The sequence below is a fragment of the Triticum aestivum genome, chromosome 5D (assembly GCF_018294505.1).
Source record: "Triticum aestivum cultivar Chinese Spring chromosome 5D, IWGSC CS RefSeq v2.1, whole genome shotgun sequence".
Taxonomy (NCBI): domain Eukaryota; kingdom Viridiplantae; phylum Streptophyta; class Magnoliopsida; order Poales; family Poaceae; genus Triticum; species Triticum aestivum.
Window position 1 is genome coordinate 401,843,556 of NC_057808.1, and position 15,746 is coordinate 401,859,301.

Genomic DNA, 15,746 nt, shown 5'->3' on the forward strand with positions numbered 1-15,746 from the left:
GAACAAGGAAATATAATAATAACCAATTTATTATTGCCTCTAGGGCATATTTCCAACACGGGTCAATATTCACTGTGAATGGAGCACTTTCATCAAACTTTTCATAATCTTCTGACATGTCTGTCTTGTCATCCACTCCCACGATGTTTCTCTTCCCAAAAAGAACTATGTCGCGCTTTGGCTCATCGTATGATGCATTCGCTTCCTTATCTTTTCTTTTTCTCGGCTTGGTAGACATGTCCTTCACATAGAAAACCTGCACCACATCATTGGCTAGGACGAATGGTTCGTCTGCATACGCAAGATTGTTGAGATCCACTGTTGTCATTCTGTACTGCGGGTCTTCCGTTACCCCACCTCGTGTCATATTGACCCATTTGCACCAAAACAAAGGGACCTTCAAACCACGTCCATAGTCAAGTTCCCATATGTCCTCTATGTAACCATAATATGTTTCCTTTCCCATCTTGGTTGCTGCATCAAAGTGGACACCACTGTTTTGGTTGGTGCTCTTCTTATCTTGGGCGATCGTGTAAAATGTATTCCCATTTATCTCGTACCCTTTGAAAGTCATTACATTCGAAGATGGTAACTGGGACAGCAAGTACAGGTCATCTTCAATAGAGGCGTCATGCATGGCACGTGTCTGCAACCAGCAGGCGAAAGTCCCCGTTTGTTCACGTGTAATCCAGTCATCAGACCGCTCTGGGTGTTTGGGGGGTAGAAAATTCTTGTGTTCGTCCATATATGGAGCCACCAAGGCGGAATTCTGTAGAACTGTGTAGTGTGCTTCAGTGAGAGAATGTCCGTCCATACATATTATTTGATTCCCTCCTAGCATGCCTTTTCCATCCAGTCTGCCCTTATGCCGCAATTCAGGAACACCAATCGGCTTAAGGTCAGGAATAAAGTCAATACAAAACTCAATGACCTCCTCATTTTCATGGCCCTTGGAGATGCTTCCTTCTGTCCTAGCACGGTTATGAACATATTTCTTTAAGACTCCCATGAACCTCTCAAAGGGGAACATATTGTGTAAAAATGCAGGACCCAAAGCGTTAATCTCTTCGCATAGGTGAACTAGGACATGCATCATGATGTTGAAGAAGGATGGTGGGAACACCAACTCGAAACTGACAAGACATTGCACCAAATCATTCTCTAACCTTGGTATGATTTCGGGATCGATTACCTTCTGAGAGATTGCATTGGGGAATGCACATAGCTTCACAATGGCTAATCGAACGTTTTTCGGTAGAATCCCCCTCAATGCAACCAGAAGCAGTTGCGTCATAATCACGTGGCAGTCATGAGACTTTAGGTTCTGGATCTTTTTCTCTGCCATATTTATTATTCCCTTTATATTCTACGAGAAGCCAGACGGTACCTTAATACTGAGCAGGCATTCAAAGAAGATTTCCTTCTCTTCTTTGGTAAGAGCGTAGCTGGCATGACCCTGATGTATGCCGTCTTTTCTGTGCATACGTTGCTGGTCCTCCCGTGCCTCAGGTGTATCTTTTGTCTTCCCATACACACCCAAGAAGCCAAACAGGGTCACGCAAAGATTCTTCGTCACGTGCATCACGTCGATTGCGGAGCGGACCTCTAGGTCTTTCCAATAGGGCAGGTCCCAAAATATAGATTTCTTATTCCACATGGGTGCGCGTCCGTCAGCGTCATTCGGAACAGGTTATCCGCCAGGACCCTTTCCAAAGACTACCTTCAAATCCTTGACCATATCATGTACATCAGCACCAGTACGGTGGCGAGGCTTTGTCCGGTGATCTGCCTCACCTTTGAAATGCTTGCGTTTCTTTCTTACGGGATGCCTGCTCGGAAGAAATCGACGATGTCCCAGGTACACATTCTTCCTACAATTATCCAAATATATACTATCGGTATCATCCAAACAGTGCGTGCATGCGCGGTATCCCTTGTTTGTCTGTCCTGAAAGGTTACTGAGAGCAGGCCAATCATTGATGGTCACGAACAGCAACGCCTTTAGGTCAAATTCTTCCTGTCCGTGCTCATCCCACGCACGTACACCTGTTCCATTCCACAGCTGTAAGAGTTCTTCAACTAATGGCCTTAGGTACACATCAATGTCGTTCCCGGGTTGCTTAGGGCCTTGGATAGCACTGGCATCATAATGAACTTCCGCTTCATGCACAACCAAAGAGGAAGGTTATACAAACATAGAGTCACAGGCCAGGTGCTATGGTTGTTGCTCTGCTCCCCAAAAGGATTAATGCCATCTGCGCTTAGACCAAACCATACGTTCCTTGAGTCACCTGCAAACTCCTCCCTGTACTTTCTCTCGATTTTTCTCCACTGCGACCAGTCAGCGGGTACTCTCAACTTTTCGTGTTTCTTACGGTCTTCTCTGTGCCATCGCATCACCTTGGCATGCTCTTTGTTTTGGAGCAAACGTTTCAACCGTGGTATTATAGGAGCATACCACATCACCTTGGCAGGAATCTTCTTCTTGGGGCGCTCGCCCTCGACATCACCAGGGTCATCGCGGCTGATCTTATAGCGCAATGCACCGCATAACGGGCAAGCATTCAAATCCTCGTACTCACCGCGGTAGAGGATGCAGTCATTAGGGCATGCATGTATCTTCTGCACCTCTAACCCTAGAGGCGCAGACAGCCTTCTTTGCTTCGTACGTACTCTCGGGCAATTCGTTGTCCTTTGGAAGCATATTCTTTATCATTACCAGCAACTTTCCAAATCCCTTGTCAGATACACCATTCTCTGCCTTCCATTGCAGCAATTCCAGTGTGGTGCCCAACTTTTTCTTGTTAGCTTCGCAATTCGGGTACAACAATTTCTTGTGATCCTCTAACATGCGCTGAAACTTCTTCTTCTCCAAATCACTTGTGCAGTTTCTCTTTGCATCGGCAATGGCCCGACCTAGATCATCAGCAGGCTCATGTGATGCCTCTTCTTCAGCTTCTTCCCGCATTGCCGGCTCAGCTTCTTCCCCCATTGTTGTATCATCATATTCAGGGAACCCATGGCCAGGATAGTTGTCGTCGTCCTCTTCTTCTTCATTGTCTTCCATCATAACCCCTCTTTCTCCATGCTTGGTCCAAACATTATAGTGGGGCATGAAACCGGACTCAAACAGGTGGATGTGAATGGTTCTTGACTTAGAGTAATTGTGATCATTCTTACAGCCAACACATGGACAAGGCATAAAACCATCCGCTAGCTTGTTTGCCTCAGCCGCAAGCAGAAAAGTATGCACGCCATTAATGAACTCAGGAGAGCATCGGTCATCGTACATCCATTGTCGGCTCATCTTCATTACACAACACCGAAAAGACCAAATTAATACAAGTTCATGCATAAAGTTCATACAACACTTAAATGCAACAAACAAATAACTCTGTACCTAAAGCGTTTAAATGCAACAACAAATGCGATCAAGATCGCAACTAAGGTAACAATTGATCCAACAGCATAATGATACCAAGCCTCACTATCAATGGCATATTTTCTAATCTTTCTAATCTTCAAGCGCATTTTCTCCATCTTGATCTTGTGATCATCGACGACATCGGCAACATGCAAATCCAATTCCATCTTCTCCCCCTCAATTCTTTTTAATTTTTCTTTCAAATACTCGTTTTCACTTTCAACTAAATTTAACCTCTCGACAATAGGGTCAGTTGGAATTTCCCGTTCACATACCTCCTAGATAAAAATATCTATGTCAACTTGATGGGCATAATTTGTCATAAACACGAAATGCAACAAATAGTTTTAAAAGAGAATATACCACATCCGAATCATAACACGGACGAGGGCCGACGGGGACAGATATCAAAACCATGACACTATGTATAACAAACAACGTACGGGTAAGATAATAATACGAGTAACTATATATCCAAATCACACAAACATGAATTTTTTATATAAAAAAGATAAGAACAATAGGCTCACCACAAGGTGGTGCCGGCAACGGGACGGTGTGGGCGATCGACGGTGGTTACGACGGAGATTTAGAAGGCACTAAGTAAACCACACCTACATATGCAAACTAAGTGTTATTTTGACCTCAAATTGCATATAAATCAAATACTACCACATATAATTCCTCCCAAATTACTAAAACCCACAACTAATCACTATATAAACCAATGCAAGAGCTAATCTAGCAATGAGAGATGAAAGGACAAAGTTGCTAACCTTTGTGATCATTTGAATGGATGGGGGCCTACAGATCTTGACAAATTTTGGGCAAAATTTGTGATGAGCTCGAGAGGAAGAAGGGAAGAACAGAGGAGAGGGAGAGGGGAAAGGGGGAAGAACAGAGTGCGGGTGGACGAAGGGTTTATATAGGACGACCTTTAGTACCAATTCGTGCCTTGAACCGGTACTAAAGGTGCTGGAGGGGCCCCAGTCTGACAACATCCTGCCACCACTCTCTTTAGTACTGGCTCGTGGCACGAACCGGTGCTAAAAGTTTGGCATGAACCGGTACTAATGAGAGCCGCCCGCCTAGCCGTTGGAATCGGCACTAATGGTCACATTAGTGCCGGCTCAAATTCCAACCGGGACTAATGAGCTAAACATTTGACCCTTTTTCTACTAGTTCCCATGGCGGACACTAGAGCCACCACATCAGCACCAGCAGCCACAGCTTCAGTGCCACCTCCAGTAGCCACTCCACTAGCTCTAGCTACATCAACTGATGCATTCATCCTTGAAGTTCTCTCTACACCACCTCCCGAAGACCAAGCCTGAGAGACGCATAGCACTATGCATATTTGAACTTTTTGGTAACTTGTTGCCAAAGGGGGAGAAATATGTATAGATCATAGGCTTCGAGAGAGAGTGTTTTGCTTCTTTGTCTCTCTTGCTTTTGGTTGAACTTTATTGTGTGCTTGTTTGATACTTTATGTCTGTGTGTGAGATACTTGTATGATCATGTGTTTGATCATATGCTACTTTAATGCTTGCTTGGATGATAATATCTTTTATATCCATATATGATCATTTTCACTTTGCTTGGTGATGAGTGCATGCTTCTAATTTATATCATTTTGAGCGCTCCACCAAGATGTATGTGACATGGAAGAGTAACCCATGATCCTAATCGATTGTGCATTTGCATTCAGAAGCAAATCTTAAATAATGCACAAATTTAGGGGGAGCTCTTGCTTATCACATACTTCTCAAAGCGACGATGTATTTCAATCTTATTATCATTTGTCGAAGCTTTGATCTATATGTTGTCATCAATTAGCAAAAAGGGGGAGATTGAAAGTGCAACTATCCCCGGGTGGTTTTGGTAATTACTAACAACATATAGCTCATTGAACTAATGCTATTTCAAGGTAAATATTTCAAGAAAGTTCAATGATTGGCATGGCATGGATTAGGAATGTGGACCCCTCAAAATGCTAAGGACAAAAGATTGGCTCAAGCTCTAAAGCTCAAGACTCTACATTTTCAATTTAGTGATCCAAGATCACATTGAGTCCATAGGAAAAGCCAATGAAGGAAATATGCCCTAGAGACAATAATAAAGTTATTATTTATTTCCTTATATCATGATAAATGTTTATTATTCATGGTAGAATTTTATTAACCGGAAACATGATACATGTGTGAATACATAGACAAACAGAGTGTGACTAGTATTCCTCTACTTGACTAGCTCGTTGATCAAAGATGGTTATGTTTCCTAGCCATAGACAAAGAGTTATCATTTGATTAATGGGATCACATCATTAGGAGAATGATGTGATTGACTTGACCCATTCCGTTAGCTTAGCACTCGATCGGTTAGTATTCTACTATTACTTTCTTCATGACTTATACATGTTCCTATGACTATGAGATTATGCAACTCCCGTTTACCGGAGGAACACTTTGTGTGCTACCAAACGTCACAACGTAACTGGGAGATTATAAAGGTGCTCTACAGGTGTCTCCGAAGGTACTTATTGGGTTGGCGTATTTCGCGATTAGGATTTGTCACTCCGATTGTCGGAGAGGTATCTCTGGGCCCACTCGGTAATGCACATCACTTAAGCCTTGCAAGCATTGCAACTAATGAGTTAGTTGCGGGATGATGTATTACAGAACGAGTAAACAGACTTGCCAGTAATGAGATTGAACTAGGTATTGAGATACCGACGATCGAATCTCGGGCAAGTAACATACCGATGACAAAGGGAACAACGTATGTTGTTATGCGGTCTGACCGATAAAGATCTTCGTAGAATATGTGGGAGCCAATATGAGCATCCAGGTTCCGCTATTGGTTATTGACCGGAGACGTGTCTCGGTCATGTCTACATTGTTCTCAAACCCGTAGGGTCCGCACGCTTAAAGTTTTGATGACGGCTATATTATGAGTTTATATGTTTTGATGTACCGAAGGTTGTTCGGAGTCCCGGATGTGATCACGGACATAACGAGGAGTCTCGAAACGGTCGAGACATGAAGATTGATATATTGGACGACTATATTCAGACACCGGAATGGTTCCGGGGGTTATCGGATATATACCAGAGTACCGGGGGGTTACCGGAACCCCCCCCCCCCGGGGGGGGGATTAATGGGACAATATGGGCCTTAGTGGAGAAGAGGAGGGGCGGCCAGGGCAGGCCGCGCGCCCCTCCCCCTCTAGTCTATTTCCTTCTTCTCGTCCTCCTCTTTCCCCCTTCTCCTAATCCAACAAGGAAGGGAGGGAGTCCTACTCCCGGTGGGAGTAGGACTCCTCCTGGCGCGCCCCTCTCCTAGCCGGCCGCCTCTCCCCCCTTGCTCCTTTATATACGGGGGCAGGGGCACCCCAAAGACACAACAATTGATCTGTTGATCTTTTAGCCGTGTGCGGTGCCCCCCTCCACCATAGTTCACCTTGATAATACTGTAGCGGTGCTTAGGCGAAGCCCTGCGTCAGTAGAACATCATCATCGTCACCACGCCATCGTCCTGACGAAACTCTCCCTCAACACTCGGCTAGATCGGAGTTCGAGGGACGTCATCGGGCTGAACGTGTGCTGAACTCGGAGGTGTCGTGCGTTCGGTACTTGATCGGTCAGATCATGAAGGCATACGACTACATCAACCGTGTTGTGCTAACGCTTCCGCTTTCGGTCTATGAGGGTACGTGGACACACTCTCCCTTCTCGTTGCTATGCATCACCATGATCTTGCGTGTGCGTAGGAAATTTTTGAAATTACTACGTTCCCCAACAGTGGCATCCGAGCCTGGTTTTATGCGTAGATGTCATATGCACGAGTAGAACACAAGTGAGTTGTGGGTGATATAAGTCATACTGCTTACCAGCATGTCATACTTTGGTTCAGCGGTATTGTTGGATGAAGCGGCCCGGACCGACATTACGCGTACGCTTACGCGAGACTGGTTCTACCGACGTGCTTTGCACATAGGTGGCTGGTGGGTGTCAGTTTCTCCAACTTTAGTTGAACCGAGTGTGGCTACGCCCAGTCCTTGCGAAGGTTAAAACAGCACCGACTTGACAAACTATCGTTGTGGTTTTGATGCGTAGGTAAGAACGGTTCTTGCTAAGCCCGTAGCAGCCACGTAAAATTTGCAACAACAAAGTAGAGGACGTCTAACTTGTTTTTGCAGGGCATGTTGTGATGTGATATGGTCAAGACATGATGCTAAATTTTATTGTATGAGATGATCATGTTTTGTAACTGAGTTATCGGCAACTGGCAGGAGCCATATGGTTGTCGCTTTATTGTATGCAATGCAATCGCCCTGTAATGCTTTACATTATCACTAAGCGGTAGCGATAGTCGTAGAAGCATAAGATTGGCGAGACGACAACGATGCTACGATGGAGATCAAGGTGTCGCGCCGATGACGATGGTGATCATGACGGTGCTTCGGAGATGGAGATCACAAGCACAAGATGATGATGGCCATATCATATCACTTATATTGATTGCATGTGATGTTTATCTTTTATGCATCTTATCTTGCTTTGATTGACAGTAGCATTTTAAGATGATCTCTCACTAAATTATCAAAGTATAAGTGTTCTCCCTGAGTATGCACCGTTGCGAAAGTTCTTCGTGCTGAGACACCACGTGATGATCGCGTGTGATAGGCTCTACATTCAAATACAACGGGTGCAAAACAGTTGCACACGCGGAATACTCAGGTTAAACTTGACGAGCCTAGCATATAATAGATATGGCCTCGGAACACGGAGACCGAAAGGTCGAGCGTGAATCATATAGTAGATATGATCAACATAGTGATGTTCACCATTGAAACTACTCCATCTCACATGATGATCGGACATGGTTTAGTTGATTTGGATCATGTGATCACTTAGAGGATTAGAGGGATGTCTATCTAAGTGGGAGTTCTTAAGTAATATGATTAATTGAACTTAAATTTATCATGAACTTAGTCCGGGTAGTATTAGCATATCTATGTTGTAGATCAATAGCTCGCGTTTAGCTCCCCTGTTTTATTTTGGTATGTTCCTAGAGAAAACTGAGTTGAAAGATGTTAGTAGCAATGATGCAGATTGGATCCGTGATCTGAGGATTATCCTCATTGCTGCACAGAAGAATTATGTCCTTGATGCACCTCTAGGTGACAGACCTATTGCAGGAGCAGATGCAGACGTTATGAACGTTTGGCTAGCTCAATAAGATGACTACTTGATAGTTTAGTGCACCATGCTTAACGGCTTAGAATCGGGACTTCAAAGACGTTTTGAACATCATGGACCATATGAGATGTTCCAGGAGTTGAAGTTAATATTTCAAGAAAATACCCGAGTTGAGAGATATGAAGTCTCCAACAAGTTCTATAGCTAAAAGATGGAGGAGAATAGCTCAAGTAGTGAGCACGTGCTCAGATTGTCTGGGTACTACAATCGCTTGAATCAAGTGGGAGTTAATCTTCCAGATAAAATAGTGATTGACAGAATTCTCTAGTCACCATCACCAAGTTAGTAGAACTTCGTGATGTACTATAATACGCAAGGGATGACGAAAACAATTCCCAAGCTCTTCGCGATGCTAAAATCGGCGAAGGTAGAAATCATGAAAAAACATCAAGTGTTGATGGTTGACAAGACCACTAGTTTCAAGAGAAAGGACAAAGGGAAGAAGGGGAACTTCAAGAAGAACGGCAAGCAAGTTGCTGCTCAAGTGAAGAAGCCCAAGTCTGGACCTAAGCCTGAGACTAAGTGCTTCTACTGCAAAGGGACTAGTCACTAGAAGCGGAACCACCCCAAGTATTTGGCGGATAAGAAGGATGGCAAAGTGAACAAGCTATATTTGATATACATTATTGATGTGTATTTTACTAGTGTTCGTAGCAACCCCTCGGTATTTGATACTGGCTCAGTTGCTAAGAATAGTAACTCGAAACGGGAATTGCAAAATGAACAGAAACTAGTTAAGGGCGAGGTGACGATGTGTGTTGGAAGTAGTTCCAAGATTGATATGATCATCATTGCACACTCCCTATACTTTCGGGATTAGTGTTGAACCTAAATAAGTGTTATTTGGTGTTTGCGTTGAGCATGAATAATGATTTGATCATGTTTATTGCAATACGGTTATTATTTAAGTTAGAGAATAATTGTTGTTCTGTTTACATGAATAAAACCTTATATGGTTACACACCCAATGAAAATGGTTCGTTGGATCTCGATCGTAGTGATACACATATTCATAATATTGAAGCCAAAAGATGCAAAGTTAATAATGATAGTGCAACTTATTTGTGGCACTGCCGTTTAGGTCATATTGGTGTAAAGCGCATGAAGAAACTCCATGCTGATGGGCTTTTGGAATCACTTGATTACGAATCACTTGATGCTTGCGAACCATGCCTCTTGGGAAAGATGACTAAAACATCGTTCTCCGGAACAATGGAGCGAGCAAAAGATTTGTTGGAAATCATACATACTGATGTATATGGTCCGATGAATATTGAGGCTCGCGGCAGGTATCGTTATTTTCTAACCTTCACATATGATTTGAGCAGATATGGGTATATCTAGTTGATGAAACATAAGTCTGAAACATTTGAAAAGTTCATATAAGTTCAGAGTGAAGTAGAAAATCATCGTAACAAGAAAATAAAGTTTCTACGATCTGATCGTGGAGGAAAATATTTGAGTTACGAGTTTGGCCTTCAATTAAAACAATGTGGAATAGTTTCACAAACTCATGCCACCTGGAACACCACAGCATAATGGTGTGTCCGAACGTCATAACCGTACTTTATTCAATATAGTACAATCTATGATGTCTCTTACCGATTTACCACTATCGTTTTGGGGTTATGCATTAGAGACAGTTGCATTCACGTTAAAAGGGCACCATCTAAATCCGTTGAGACGACACCATATGAACTGTGGTTTGCCAAGAAACCAAAGTTGTCGCTTCTTAAAGTTTGGGGTTGTGATGCTTATGTGAAAAAGTTTCATCCTGATAAGCTCAAACCCAAATCGGAGAAATGTGTCTTCATAGGATACCCAAAGGAGACAGTTGGGTACACCTTCTATCACAGATCCGAAGTCAAGATATTCGTTGCTAAGAATGGATCCTTTCTAGAGAAGGAGTTTCTCTCGAAAGAAGTGAGTGGGAGGAAAGTACAACTTGATGAGGTAACTGTACCTGCTCCCTTATTAGAAAGTAGTTCATCATAGAAATCTGTTCCTGTGACTACTACACCGATTAGTGAGGAAGCTAATGATGATGATCATGTAACTTCAGATCAAGTTACTACCGAACCTCGTAGGTAAACCAGAGTGAGATCCGCACCAGAGTGGTACGGTAATCCTGTTCTGGAGGTCATGTTACTTGACCATGACGAACCTACGAACTATGAGGAAGCGATGATGAGCCCAGATTCCGCGAAATGGCTTGAGGCCATGAAATCTGAGATGAGATCCATGTATGAGAACAAAGTATGGACTTTGATTGACTTGCCCAATGATCGGCAAGCCATAGAAAATAAATGGATCTTCAAGAGGAAGACGGACGCTGATAGTAGTGTTACTATCTACAAAGCTAGACTTGTCGAAAAAAGATTTTTTGACAAATTTCAAGGTGTTGACTACGATGAGATTTTCTCACTCGTAGCGATGCTTGAGTCTGTCTGAATCATGTTAGCAAATTGCCACATTTTATGAAATCTGGCAAATGGATGTCAAAACTACATTCCTTAAAGGATTTCTTAAAGAAGAGTTGTATATGATGCAACCAAAAGGTTTGTAGATCCTAAAGGTGCTAACAAAATGTGCAAGCTCCAGCGATCCATCTATGGACTGGTGCAAGCCTCTCGGAGTTGGAATATACGCTTTGATGAGTTGATCAAAGCATATAGTTTTATACAGACTTGCGGTGAAGCCTGTATTTACAAGAAAGTGAGTGGGAGCACTACAGCATTTCTGATAAATATATGTGAATGACATATTGTTGATCGGAAATAATGTAGAATTATTCTGCAAAGCATAAAGGAGTGTTTTGAAAGGAGTTTTTCAAAGAAAGACCTCGGTGAAGCTGCTTACATATTGAGCATCAAGATCTACAGAGATAGATCAAAACGCTTGATAAGTTTTTTCAACGAGTACATACCTTGACAAGATTTTGAAGTAGTTCAAAATGGAACAGTCAAAGAAAGAGTTCTTGCATGTGTTTCAAGGTGTGAAGTTGAGTGAAGACTCAAAAACCCGACCACGGCAGAAAATAGAAAGAGAATGAAAAGTCACTCCCTATGCCTCAGTCATAGGTTCTATAAAGTCTGCTATGCTGTGTACCAGACCTATTGTGTACCTCACCAAAAGTTTGGCAAGGGAGTACAATAGTGATCTAGGAGTAGATCACTGGACAGCGGTCAAAATTATCCTTAGTGGAATAAGGATATGTTTTCTCTATTATGGAGGTGACAAAAGGTTCGTCGTAAAGGTTTACGTCAATGCAAGTTTTGACACTGATCCAGATGACTCTAAGTCTCAATCTGGATACATATTGAAAGTGGGAGCAATTAGCTAGAGTAGCTCCGTGCAGAGCATTGTTCACATAGAAATTTTAAAAATACATGCGGATCTGAATGTGGCAGACCCATAGAATAAACTTCTCTCACAAGCAAAACATGATCACACCTTAGTACTCTTTGGGTGTTCATCGCATAGCGATGTGAACTAGATTATTGACTCTAGTAAACCCTTTTGGTGTTGGTCACATGACAATGTGAACAATGGGTGTTAATCACATGGTGATGTGAACTATTGTTGTTAAATCACATGGCGATGTGAACTAGATTATTGACTCTAGTGCAAGTGGGAGACTGAAGGAAATATGCCCTAGAGGCAAAAATAAAGTTATTATTTATTTCCTTATATCATGTAAAATGTTTATTATTCATGCTAGAATTGTATTAACCGGAAACATGATACATGTGTGAATACATAGACAAACAGAGTGTCACTAGTATGCCTCTACTTGACTAGCTCGTTGATCAAAGATGGTTATGTTTCCTAGCCATAGACAAAGAGTTGTCATTTGATTAATGGGATCACATCATTAGGAGAATGATGTGATTGACTTGACTCATTCCGTTAGCTTAGCACTCGATTGTTTAGTATTCTGCTATTGCTTTCTTCATGACTTATACATGTTCCTATGACTATGAGATTATGCAACTCCCGTTTACCGGAGGAACACTTTGTGTGCTACCAAACGTCACAACGTAACTGGGTGATTATAAAGGTGCTCTACAGGTGTCTCCGAAGGTACTTGTTGGGTTGGCGTATTTCGAGATTAGGATTTGTCACTACGATTGTCGGAGAGGTATCTCTGGGCCCACTCGGTAATGCACATCACTTAAGCCTTGCAAGCATTGCAACTAATGAGTTAGTTGCGGGATGATGTATTACAGAACGAGTAAAGAGACTTGCCAGTAACGAGATTGAACTAGGTATTGAGATACCGACGATCGAATCTCGGGCAAGTAACATACCGATGACAAAGGGAACAACGTATGTTGTTATGCGGTCTGACCGATAAAGATCTTTGTAGAATATGTGGGATCCAATATGAGCATCCAGGTTCTGCTATTGGTTATTGACCGGAGACGTGTCTCGGTCATGTCTACATAGTTCTCGAACACGTAGGGTCCGCACGCTTAAAGTTTCGATGACGGTTATATTATGAGTTTATATGTTTTGATGTACCAAAGGTTGTTCGGACTCCCGGATGTGATCACGGACATAACGAGGAGTCTCGAAATGGTCGAGACATGAAGATTGATATATTGGACGACTATATTCGGACACCGGAATGGTTCCGGGGGTTATCGGATATATACCGGAGTACCGGGGGGTTACCGGAAACACCCCCCCCCCCCCGGGGGGGGATTAATGGGCCTATATGGGCCTTAGTGGAGAAGAGGAGGGGCGGCCAGGGCAGTCCGCGCGCCCCCTCCCCCTCTAGTCCGAATTGGACAAGGAGGGGGCGGCGCCCCCCTTTCCTTCTTCTTCTCCTCCTCCTCTTTCCCCCTTCTCCTAATCCAACAAGGAAGGGAGGAAGTCCTACTCCCGGTGGGAGTAGGACTCCTCCTGGCGCGCCCCTCTCCTGGCCGGCCGCCTCTCCCCCCTTGCTCCTTTATATACGGGGGCAGGGGGCACCCCAAAGACACAACAATTGATCTGTTGATCTTTTAGCCGTGTGCGGTGCCCCCCTCCACCATAGTCCACCTCGATAATACTGTAGCGGTGCTTAGGCGAAGCCCTGCGTCGGTAGAACATCATCATTGTCACCACGCCGTCGTGCTGACGAAACTCTCCCTCAACACTCGGCTGGATCAGAGTTCGAGGGACGTCATCGGGCTGGACATGTGCTGAACTCGGAGGTGTCGTGCGTTCGGTACTTGATCGGTCAGATCATGAAGACGTACGACTGCATCAACCGTGTTGTGCTAACGCTTCCGCTTTCGGTCTACGAGGGTACGTGGACACACTCTCCCCTCTCGTTGCTATGCATCACCATGATCTTGCTTGTGCGTAGGAAATTTTTGAAATTACTACGTTCCCCAACAGCCAATACTATTAAAAGGGGATGAGGTGTTGCTTAATGACTTGCTTGCTCAAAGTGCTTAGTGATATGCTCCAAAGCCCTCAACCACTTTCTCATATCCACACCAAACCAAAAAGTCAAACTCGGCCCCACCGAAACTTTCTATCTGGCGCCACCGAGTTCTCTTGACATAGCCATTGCCACAAACCCTAGTCACTTCGGTCTCACCGATAGGGATCTCGGTCTCACCGAGATGGGATTGCTAACTCTCGGTTTCCCTTCGTAACGCTTCGGTCCAACCGAGATGAGCGATCGGTCCCACCGAGTTTGCAATGCAAACTCTTTGTTTCCCCTTCGCAGCGTTTCGGTCCAACCGAAATGAGCGAATCGGTCCCACCGAGTTTGCCTGACTAACTCTCTGGTTAGCTTATTACCAAAGTTGGTCCCACCGAGTTTGTGTAATCGGCCTCACCGAGATTACATTGTGCCCTAACCCTAATGAAATCGGTCCCACCGAGTTGACATGTCGGTCCCACCGAAATGCCTAACGGTCACAATATGAACTGAATCGGTCTGACCGAGATTAATGATTCGGTCCCGCCGAGTTTGGTAAATTGTGTGTAACGGTTAGATTTTGTGTGGAGGCTATATATACCCCTCCACCCACTCTTCATTCATGGAGAGAGCCATCAGAACATGCCTACACTTCCAACATACATTTTCTGAGAGAGAACCACCTACACTTGTGTTGAGGTCAAGATATTCCATTCCAACCACATAAATCTTGATCTCTAGCCTTCCCCAAGTTGCTTTCCACTCAAATCATCATTCCACCAAATCCAATCCTATGAGAGAGAGTTGAGTGTTGAGGAGACTATCATTTTAAGCACAAGAGCAGGGAGTTCATCATCAACACACCATCTATTACCTTTTGGAGAGTGGTGTCTCCTAGATTGGTTAGGTGTCACTTGGGAGCCTCCGTCAAGATTGTGGAGTTGAACCAAGGAGTTTGTACGATGATACATCTACAACGTATCTATAATTTTTGATTGTTCCATGCTATTATATTATCTGTTTTGGATGTTTATGGGCTTTATTAAACACTTTTATATTATTTTTGGGACTAACCTATTGACCCAGAGCCCAGTGCCAGTTCCTGTTTTTTCCTTGTTTCAGTGTTTCGAAGAAAAGGAATATCAAACGGAGTCGAAACGGAATAAAATCTTCTGGAGAAGTTATTCTTGGAAGGAAAGCAACCCGGGAGACTCGGAGTCCACGTCAAGAAAGCAACGAGGGAGGCACGAGGCAGGGGGGCGCGCCCTCCACCCTCGTGGGCCCCTCGTAGCTCCCCTGATGTACTTCTTTCACCGATATATACCCATATACCCTAAAACGATCAGAGAACAGGATAGATCGAGAGTTCCGCCGCCGCAAGCCTATGTAGCCACCAAAAACCAATCGGGACCCTGTTCCGGCACCCTGCCGGAGGGGGGAACCCTCACCGGTGGCCATCTTCATCATCCCGGCGCTCTCCATGACGAGGAGGGAGTAGTTCACCCTCGGGGCTGAGGGTATGTACCAGTAGCTATGTGTTTGATCTCTCTCTCTCTCGTGTTCTTGAGGTGATACGATCTTGATGTATCGCGAGCTTTGCTATTATAGTTGGATCTTATGTTGCTTCTCCCCCTCTACTCTCT